The 10769-nt window shown below is 38.1% G+C and overlaps 1 long non-coding RNA gene across 1 annotated transcript in view; it reads right to left on the bottom strand.

Annotated features, from left to right (window-relative positions):
- LOC309666675 overlaps positions 1-10769 on the bottom strand; it is a 31989-nt gene that overhangs the window by 15246 nt on the left and 5974 nt on the right. The window lies entirely within an intron of this gene.

The raw sequence follows: 10769 nt of genomic DNA, 5'->3' as shown, positions 1-10769 counted from the left end.
TTTAAAAAAGAAAATTGAAGATACCATAAATAGTAATGTGATTAAATATCATGGTATATGATTAAACTTTGGAAACATTAAAAATGTAAAATTTACAATGAGGAGAGGAAATAATATGATAATTTTTAAAAAGAAACAAACTTCAATACAAAAGCATAATAAATGTGCAAAAATATTAACTCTGTTTTTGGATGATGGAACTACTGGAATTTTTTGTGTTTGTTTTTTAAATATATGTTCTGATTTGTCTATTACGAACATGTTTAACTTCTGTGATTAGAAAAAGATAAAGTACTTTTGAAAACTCAGAAAGTAACATATTTGTTTTTATAACAATTCATGCTTTTCTGCCTATGTGAGAAATATATAAAATAACAATTGCCAATTTATATTTCTTCCCGGACCACATGCATAATTATAGACTCCTAGGTGTCCAAGTAGAATGCTATTATATACATTGCAATAAACTTGGATTAAAAAACATGATTTGTTTGTTTTAATCAGCAGATATAAAAGACTACCTGCAATTTATATTTATAATATTTTATAGATAACTTCAAAATTAAATCATGATAAATAAGATGATTGGGAAAAGAAGATACACAGAATTATAATGTGAGTCACATTTTAATTTTTATTAAAATTGATACCTATTTAATTTTTTTCCTTTTTAGTTCATGATCATTTTAGTGGTTCGTGACACGAAAAGTTAAAATTGATGGCTATGGGGAAGATGTTGAGTTTTCCAAATTATTATTAAAATATAAAAGGTTTAAAATTCTTATTGAGCAACAAAAAGCATCCAGCAAAGATTTTCAAAAACATCTGTAAAATGGAAAAAAAAAAAATGTAGGGAGCTATTTAACAGAGAAATGAGAGAACTGGAGCTATTCCACTGGGAATGTTCCCAGATTGTAGCAAACATTACCAGGCAGTAACCTTCTGAGGGTAATTATGTTTGGAATATTTACATTTGGACTAAATGAGCACTGGAGGAAAATGCATTGTAATTAGTAGTGGATAAGCTTGCTAGGACACAACTTGCTTCAGCCAGCAAACATTAGATATCCAGAGAATATTTTTTAAGTCAATTTTAATATTTTACAAGACAATTATTCATTTATGTGTCCCATTTGGCATGCAAAACTTTTTCCAGAATGCTTCCAGGAGAAAAGTTACCCTGATTGTGGGGAGTTTGGAATTAATCAGGCTGGAATGGACAAACGATTATGTATATTACAGTTTATTATTTTGAATTTCACTGATTTAAGACATGATCATTCAAGTCTGACTGGGCTCTTGTTTTCCTTGGAATCATCAAGGGAGAAAATGTTTACAAGGCAAATGAGTATCATAAATGAGAATCTCCTAAACAAGAAAACTAATTTTAAACACGTCAGCGCATTGACTTGTATGAGGGTCAAATGAGTTTCACTCGAATGAGCCACACCTGCGAGGAAGGAGACAGCGTAGCCCTGAGGAATGAACAGCAGATGAGAGGATGTGTGTGGAGTCTGCTGCTTTAACTCCTGCAGACAGCTCAGCTCTGGACATGGGTGGACTGGAGAATCAGCATGGTTGGAACACAGGTCATCTACACACAGAAGGGTCCACCACTGTCAAATAGGCAATGGTTGAGGGTGTTGCAAATATAAGGATAGCACTATATCCTGGTGTCAAGACCAGCCTTCCATGGTTGCATAAATGCATAATATAAATGTGAATTTTAGAACCCTTTTTGAAGGGAGGAAGCAATTTATTTGAGGGTACCTACATCACAGAATCTGTTAACTACATATAGTCATATATTCACTTTAAAAAATGAAAAAGGAACTCTCCTACACTGTTGGTGAGAATGTATATCGATGCAGCCACTATGGAGAACAGTATGGAGGGAGGTTCCTTAAAAAAACTAAAAACAGAGTTACCATAGATCCAGCAATCCTACTTCTGGGCATATATCCGAAGAAAACTTTAATTCAAAAAGATACATGCACCCCAATGTTCATAGCAGCACTATTTACAATAGCCAAGACAACCTAAGCAACCTAAATGTTCATCGACGATTGAATGTGGTATATATACACAATGGAATATTAGCCATAAAAAAGAATGAAATAATGCCATTTGCAGCAACATGGATGGACCTAGAGATTATCATACTAAGTGAAGTAAGTCAGACAGAGAAAGACAAATATCACATGATATCACTTATATGTGGAATCTAAAAAAATGATACAAATGAACTTATTTACAAAACAGAAATGGCTCACAGACATAGAAAACACACTTATGGTTACCAAAGGGGAAAGGGTTGGGGGGGAAGGATAAATTAGGAGTTTGGGACTAACAGATACACACTACCATATATAAAATAGATAAACAACAAGGTGTTATTGTATTGCACAGGGAACTATATTTAATACCTTGTAATAACCTATAATGGAAAAGAAGCTAAAAAGGAATTGAGATATCAGGACTTCCCTGGTGGCACAGTGGTTAGGAATCTGCCTGCCAATGCAGCGGACTTGGGTTCAGTCCCTGGTCTGGGAAGATCCCACATGCCGTGGAGCAACTAAGCCTGCACACCACAACTACTGAAGCCCGGGTGCCCTAGAGCTCACATGCCGCAGCTACTGAGCCCACGCACCACAACTACCGCAGCCTGCGCGCTCCAGGGCCCACATGACGCAACTACTGTGCCCACATGCTGCAACTACTGGAGCCCGCGAGCCTAGAGCCCGTGCTCCGCAACAAGAGAAGCCACCACAATGGGAAGCCCGTGCACTGCAAAGAAGAGTAGCCCCCGCTCACCACAACTAGAGAAAGCCTGCACACAGCAACAAAGACCCAACACAGCCAAATAAATAAACAAACAACTAAATAAATAAAGACGTGGAATAAATTAATATCGATTTTAAAAAAATAAATAAATAAAAATAAAAAATAGAGATTATGTATATGTATAACTGAATAACTTTGCTGTACACCCAGAACTAACACAACAGTGTAAACCAACTATATTTCAATAAAAATAAAAAATTAAAAAATTAAAACTCTACATACGTTCTCTGTGAAATAAGAAATATCCCTAATTGACCTTCTGACCAATGGTGAGATGGCTATTGCTCAGCAAAATATTCTGATAACAAACTGAGGTGACTTTATAAGATGCATTCTTGGCACTTGGGGTGTTTTTTTTGTTTGTTTGTTTGTTTTTTTAAATTATTAGCACCTTTTAATTATTATTTATTTACTTTTTTGGCTGTGTTGGGTCTTCGTTTCTGTGCGAGGGCTTTCTCCAGTTGTGGCGAGCGGGGGCCACTCTTCATCGCGGTGCGCGGGCCTCTCACTGTCGCGGCCTCTCTTGTTGCGGAGCACAGGCTCCAGACGCGCAGGCTCAGTAGTTGTGGCTCACGGGCCCAGTTGCTCCGCGGCATGTGGGATCTTCCCAGACCAGGGCTCGAACCCGTGTCCCCTGCATTGGCAGGCAGATTCTCAACCACTGCACCACCGGGGAAGCCCGGGGTGTTTTTTTAATTTAACTTTTTATTATGAAAATGTTCAAACAGACGGAAAAATAGAGAGACTAGTATAATGACTCTCCATGTATCTATCACCAAGTGAAAACAATGATCAATATTTTGGTGGCATGGACTTTGATTAGAATTACCACTGCAGGGTGTGTCTCTTTCACCTTATTATCTGGAATACCAAGCATAGTCATGACACATATATAAATGAGTGACTTCATGAACAAATTTTAAACTAAAAGGAAGTAAAAGGGAAATCCCCTGGCAGGCCAGTGGTTAGGACTTTGAGCTTTCCCAGCTGTGGGCCTGGGTTCAATCCCTGGTTGGGGAACTAAGATCCCTCAAGCCATGCGGTGTGGCCAAAAAAAATTAAAAAATTAAAAAATTAAAGGATTTAGTTCAGAAAATTGTAACAGGAAAAAAGGGCTAAACCACTACTGGAAGAATATTGCACTCTAGCAGACCAATTTGATATTAAGAACTGGAGAGATGAAAGTGTGAAATAGAGTAAATCACAATCCAACCATATACCCACCAAAAAAAGAAAGAAAAGTAGGCTGATCCACTTTCCAGGGCCCAGAAGGAAAGAAGAAAAGAAATAAGTCAACATGTACCAACTTTCCTAAGAATAACAGAGAACCTGTTTTGGATCTGTAGAAGAAGGGCAAATCAGGAATGAGGGTTGGGATTGGTACAGTAACGGAGTACTGTAAGTGCAAAAAGGAAGCAAACAGGATGAAAGAATCAGAAGTAGGTAAGGATGACTCAGATAAATGGGAGAAGATGGACACTTTTAAGGAAAAGAAACAGGAAGAGTTCTGTCAAGTGAAAGGGCCCTGGAAGCAAAACAACAAGTATAGTGAGTGCCAAGACCTTGTTCTCTCATGTCATTCCCTACAGAAAGGAAGGAACCAGGGCTTCTAAGAGGAATGACTGATTCCAGGGCTGGCATGCTTTCATACTGAATCATATAGGTGTAGTCTATTCCCCTTGTTTCACAGACTAGTAAATGTGCACCCAGGGAAGTTATGTAACTTTTTAAAAGTCATAAAGTTGTTCAGAGGCAAAAATCAAAATTAAAATCCACATCTCCTGATTACAAGAAAGTTGCCTTTGCACTATGCCATATTATTTATGTGTGTATGTTTATATTTATAATATTGATATTTATTTTATTTAGTTAATATTTTATTTTATGTTTTATGTTCATATATTTTATATTTACACTATTATATTTATTTATTTAAAAAACACATTTAAAAATGAATACTAGACTCTCAATACAAGCTCCTTGAGAGCAGGGATTTTTTTTTTTTTTTTGATTCATTCACTGACATTTTCCCAGTGCCTATAAAAGTAATGACGTATATTCAGTGCTTACGAAATATTTCCTGAACAAATGAATGTAGGGGAAAACAGTTATAGAATGTCAAAACCATTAGTTATGTGGTATTTTAACTAAGCTGGTACTATATGAAGGCAAGTACTATCTTTTGTTCACTGTCCTATCGTAGGCACCCAGAACTTGCGCTGATATCAAATATTTAATTAACTCTTTGAAATAGCTATGAAATGGTGATTGATTTGTACCACAAACTTTATTTTGACCAGAGGCAGCATGATGTGGTAGACAGCACTAGTCCAGATGGGTGGTCTGGGTTAGGATCTCAACTCTGCAATTAACCGGCTTCATAGCTTTGGATAAGTTCCTTCAGCTCTCTGGACAGTGCTAAAATGAAAGGGTGAACCATATTTCCAGTCTCTAATTCACCTCTAATACACTAAGATTAATCTCCCCACACCTTTGCCACAAAAATATATTAATAATTTTGCAAGACTCTAGATGTAACAGCTTAGTAACTCACTGATTTTCAAATGTATGCCATTCTTCTTCTGAAAACTGTCATATCAGATAGGTCACGAGGGAGCCAAGATATAAAGTTGGGTTACAACTGCTCTGAGCAATTTTCATCATCTAGATCACAGAGGTAAAATGCTGAAAAACAGACACCTTGGCAGTGGCATAAAACAGATCTAGTAGCAAAATCTTCTAGCCCCTGCAGTTAAATGTGAAATGCATCTAAACACAGATGTTTCTTTCAATTTCAGAACATCAGAATATGGAGAGTTACGTAATGTCACTTAAGCATAGAACAGGGTACATAACAAAACAGGTCAACTACTATCACTGGCTAAACCATTTTCTGCATAAAACCGACCATCACCAATAAACTTTACTCAGTCATTGGTTCCCGTTCTACTCAGCTGTGTAAAATCCATCATAGGCCACAGAGTACATTTTTTCAAGGGTTTCCACTGGTGTGCTTTACTGGTTTCTATACCACCTACCACCATCGCCACTCCCAATCTGACTTGTCTTGAATGGAAATAATATTAATCATTCATTTATTATTTGTCTGTGAGTTGAAATTTTATCATATTTAGAAAGTGATGACAATAGAAGTCTGCAAGGCAAGGTGTGTCAACTCTAAAAATTGCATTTTCTTACTGTTCTCTTCATGATTTTTAAGACTTCTATCAGCATAGGCAAATGGGTTGGAATTCAAATTTGACATTTAAAAATATAATCTAAGTTCTATTTCAAAGCTTGACACATGCAAGGTTGAATGGTGGCAATATGAAGAAAAGGCAACATCACGTATTTTCAGAGTAGGTTATGATGTTTACTCCTCCATGGCTTTCAATATAATGCTCCCTCTTTTTGCAATGAATTTCCCTCCTACCTCTCTATCTGTAAAATCCTGTGCATCCAAAACCAAGCTCAGGCATCACCATCTGTCACAGGTCGTTGACAAAATTTCTCTCCTTACACCTGATGATCACCTCCCACACTGACTTTTGGCTTGGCCAAGTAACTTGCTTGGCCAATGAGAATAACAAATGTGACACAAGCAAAGATTTGAAAAGGGTTGTGAATCGAAACTTACTTTCTCTTGCTCTTTTGGGTACACAGCAACGATGTCAAGAAGCCTCAGCTTCCCTGCTACATGTTGGAGACATGTAACCCAATTGCCCCTGTGGCTCCTGCCATCCACCACACACGTGAGTGAGGCCGTTCACAAACAACCAGACCCCAGTGACACACCAGCTGAACGTAATCACATGAGTGAGTCCAGGTGAGACCATACAGATAACGTCCAGCCAAAATCGCTGGTCTACAGATTTGTGAGCTAGTAACCGATGATCCTTTTCAGGGACTATGTTTTGGAGTGATTCACAATAAGCAAAAATGAGCTGATAGAAAAATTTGTTCCTATAAGTGAGGTGTTGCTATAACAAATATCTAAAATGTGTGACAGCGGCTTTAGGGGTAGGCAGCCAGCGGAAGCTGGAAAAGCTGTGGACCAAGGCTGTTAGCAAAGACTGGAATAGTAGCAAGAAAGCCATTAGCAAAGGCTGGAAGGAATGCTGAACCAACTATTAGTGAAGACTGGAACAAGAATAAGTAAACTGCTGCAGCGGGCTGAAAAAATGGTGACCCATTAGTGTAGTAGTCCAACAATTCACAGCTGTCACCTGTGGTACTATGGAAGATAGCAAATATACCTAATAAACTTGTGGAGCTTTTATGGAGATTTACAGGCAGTGCCAACTGGTTTCTGCTAGCTGTCTATTAGAAGGTAAGTCTGGAAGAGAGTGGATATATGTATATGTATAGCTGATTCACTTTGCTGTACAGCAGAAACTAACACAACATTGTAAATCCAACGTATATACTCCAATATAAAATTAATTTAAAAAAAAACTACTGTTAAGAGAGAGATGAGCTAAAGAAGGAACTGCTCAGTTTGTAAATAGAATTTAGAAGACAATGACCTTCATGCCCAGCAGGAGAAACTTTAAGAAAGTAAAAGTGCATTATATTTCATTCAGTTTAAAAATTTTTTATTCAATATTAATTTGTACTTCCCATGAGTTTGCAAATTCTTTTACTAATTCTGCCATGATGCTTTATTAGAAAAAGCGAATCTCTGAGGTTACGGACGAGGTCATGGAAGCTATTTACCCAATTACACAGCACGTAGCAAAGCCAGGATTTGATCTCCAGCTACCTGGATTCAAAATTAGTACTCTTTCCTTCTTCCCTGTTTCCCTAATTCTATCAATCAAGAGAGCCTTCCAATTTATGAGTTATTTAACTTAAAATAAAATGTATCCTATTTTTTTCGTTTATAGTGATTCTCAAAAAATACACAAGAGTTTCACAGAACTGAATCTTTTTAATATTCAAGATGGGTGATAGAATGATACATTATGTATGAAGGGCTGGAATATGCTTTTTTAATTATAATAGAGAGGAAATTACTACGGTGTCCTGATAGCTTGTGCTGTTGAAGGTGGACTCTCTTTGATATCTGACCCGTAATGCTCCCCTGGTATATCTCCTGCTGTTTCTGGCTCAGCTTCTTCCTCTTTTTCTGGATAAGCTTTTTCTCTGTTTTTTTTTATTTGGAAAATTCCCATTTAGATTAATGAAATGGAATTTTCCCTGGCAGGAGAACAAGGAAGAAATGGATGTTCAACAACAGGAGAATATAATATTAAACCTACTTAGAAAGGGAGGAATACATTCAGTTAAGATGATTGTTCCCTTTTTTTTTCCCTCCACACAGAGAACTCTATTCTTGGAACAATTTATATGTTATTTTCCCTGGAATCAGGGAACACTTAATAAATTTCTTTAAGTCTTATTCTTTGAATTTTCTCATAATCTCCGTTCTCCTGGGATTTGGAAATGAGAAAATTCTCCATCTTTTAAAAACATGAATACAATAATAATTAAGCCTCCTACAATGACCTTTATATGTGGCAGAAGAAACTTCAAGAATATAAAACTGCACTGTATTTTCTTTAATTTTTAGAATTTTATAATTCAACATTAGTTTGTACTTTCCTTGAGTTTGCTAATTATGTCTTTTACTACTTTTGCCATGATGTTTGATTTCAAAATTAATGCTCATCAAATGCAGTTGTTTTTGTCATGTATCAAATATCTTACATATTGTAGAAGAAAGAGAATTAGAGCACAACTCATAGTTTATCATATTATTTGGTATCGTTATAATGCACGGTTTCTCACTAGAGGCACTATTTAGTAGCATTTTGGCCAGAAAGATAATTCCCTGTGTGAGATTGTTCTGAGCACTGCATTAGTTTATCACGTCTGGTCCCAACACACTAAATGGCTACAGGACCCCAGAGTCACTGCGATAAGCAAAAATGCCCACACACATTTACAATTACCCTTTGGGGGTGTCGTATTGTCCCTGAGGAGATTCATTGATACAGTGCAGATGTGAGACATCCCCAGCTCTCTCTTTTTCCTCTCTACATCTCTCCCAGTGAATTATAGGAGTCCCTAGGGGGCATCTCACTTGTGCTCATGGCATAGACCTGTCCTCTCCTACATGGCAGCACCTAACTTCCTTCCTCCTGCTTCAACTTTCTGCAGTGATGTCCATCTCATCATTGTTGGTGCTTTTTCCTGCGACAGCTCTTTCCAGATACACACTGGTACCACTGGCTTCTCAGAACCTGTCTGTTTCCTCCACATTCTGACAGTTAGTTGTGAACTAAAATATCGCCTGCCATATCAGTAAACAAAGGATGTTGCAGCCATCAAGCCATCACATTACATCCACCCTGATGGTGAGCCCTGAGGGAACTCAGGGTGGAGGCAGAATGCCCCCCCCCCCCATTTAGCAGTCAGCTGCTGCAGCCGCCCCGACGGTGCACCCTGAGGAGACTCAGGATGAGAAAGCACAGGATACTGGCCCCAGATAGCTGAGATGCGTATCAAAGGAATAATTTCAGTGAGCCCAGACTCTTGCATCTTCCCATGCACAGAAAAGTGCTAAATTCCTTAACTTGAGATGTCTGGTTTTCTTTCATTAATAGTAAGCTTCTAACGTTCCAACAACCTGGTCTTTTGTTGCAAAAACTCTGATGTATCCTGGCTCCCCCCTTGCCTCTTCAGAGCAGTTTCTCAGCGTTATCTGAGATGCTGTGTCCCGGGCTTGAAGTCCTCAGAGTGTCCACCGAATAAAACATAACTCTCAACTTTTACGTTGTGCATTATTTTTCAGTCGACCTAGTATTAAGTGAGATGAACGGTATGCTTTGGTAAGTTTCAGGGGGAGGAGGTTGGAGCTGAGAGCTCTAGCCTTGCATCCCAGAACCTGTATGTAACACTCTCCTGCCTTAGAATGAGTTACTTCCCAAGAGCATCTCAGCCCCTATCGGATTCTGGATTCCATGAGAGCAGGGAGTTTTGAGGAACAATACCTGGCTTATTGCCAGTGTCAAATATTTAGAGCTTGGATTTATCTTGAATTCGCTTATTAAAGTTCCTGAATTAAGCAGCAGCCTCTGCTAGACCTCTAGATATACTCAAAAGTGTCCCATCCAAACAGAGCCCTATTTAAATTTCCAGACTGAGACATTCCTCTATAATTTTAGCTTTTAAAAACTTAGTTGAAATCTTAACTGTGTGCTCATCTTATGCTTCCAAGTGCTTATATTTTTCTGTTTTCCCAAACTCAATATGTCCAGAACAGAAGTATTATCTTTCCCGTCAACCTGCTAGAAAGTCTTTCCAACTTCTTAAATTTGTGGAGGAGGGGAGAGGAATCAGTAGTATAATCATACTTCATGAAAAACTTTGAGGTAATCTTTGACTCTTCCCTTTCTTATTTTTATTAGATACTAATTATTATACGTTAGTAATTCCTTTTTAGTGACCTAATATGTCACTAATTTCAATAATCCCTTTATAAATTAAAAAAAATTTTTTTTAATTAATTTATTTATTTTTGGCTGCATTGGGTCTTCGTTGCTGCGCGTGGGCTTTCTCTAGTTGCTGAGAGCAGGGGCTACTCTTTGTTGCAGTGTGTGGGCTTCTCAATGGGTGGCTTCTCTTGTTGCGGAGCACGGGCTCTAGGTGCGCGGGCTTCAGTAGTTGTGGCACATGGGCTCAGTAGTTGTGGCGCACGGGCTTAGCTGCTCCGCGGCATGTGGGATCTTCCCAGACCAGGGCTCGAACCCATGTCCCCTGCATTGGCAGGCAGATTCTTAACCACTGTGCCACCAGGGAAGTCCCCTCCTTTATTAATATTTTCTTAATTCTCCAATTACATTCTTTCCACATTGCCATGACACTTTTTTTCAGAACTTTATTGCCTTGAACTGGATTAATCAACTACCTTGTGACTCAGT

Source organism: Balaenoptera physalus (assembly GCF_965194825.1).
Source record: "Balaenoptera physalus genome assembly, chromosome: 9".
Taxonomy (NCBI): Eukaryota; Metazoa; Chordata; class Mammalia; order Artiodactyla; family Balaenopteridae; genus Balaenoptera; species Balaenoptera physalus.
The sequence above is the reverse complement of the archived record's forward strand: the minus strand, read 5'-3'. Positions and strand labels throughout refer to the sequence as shown.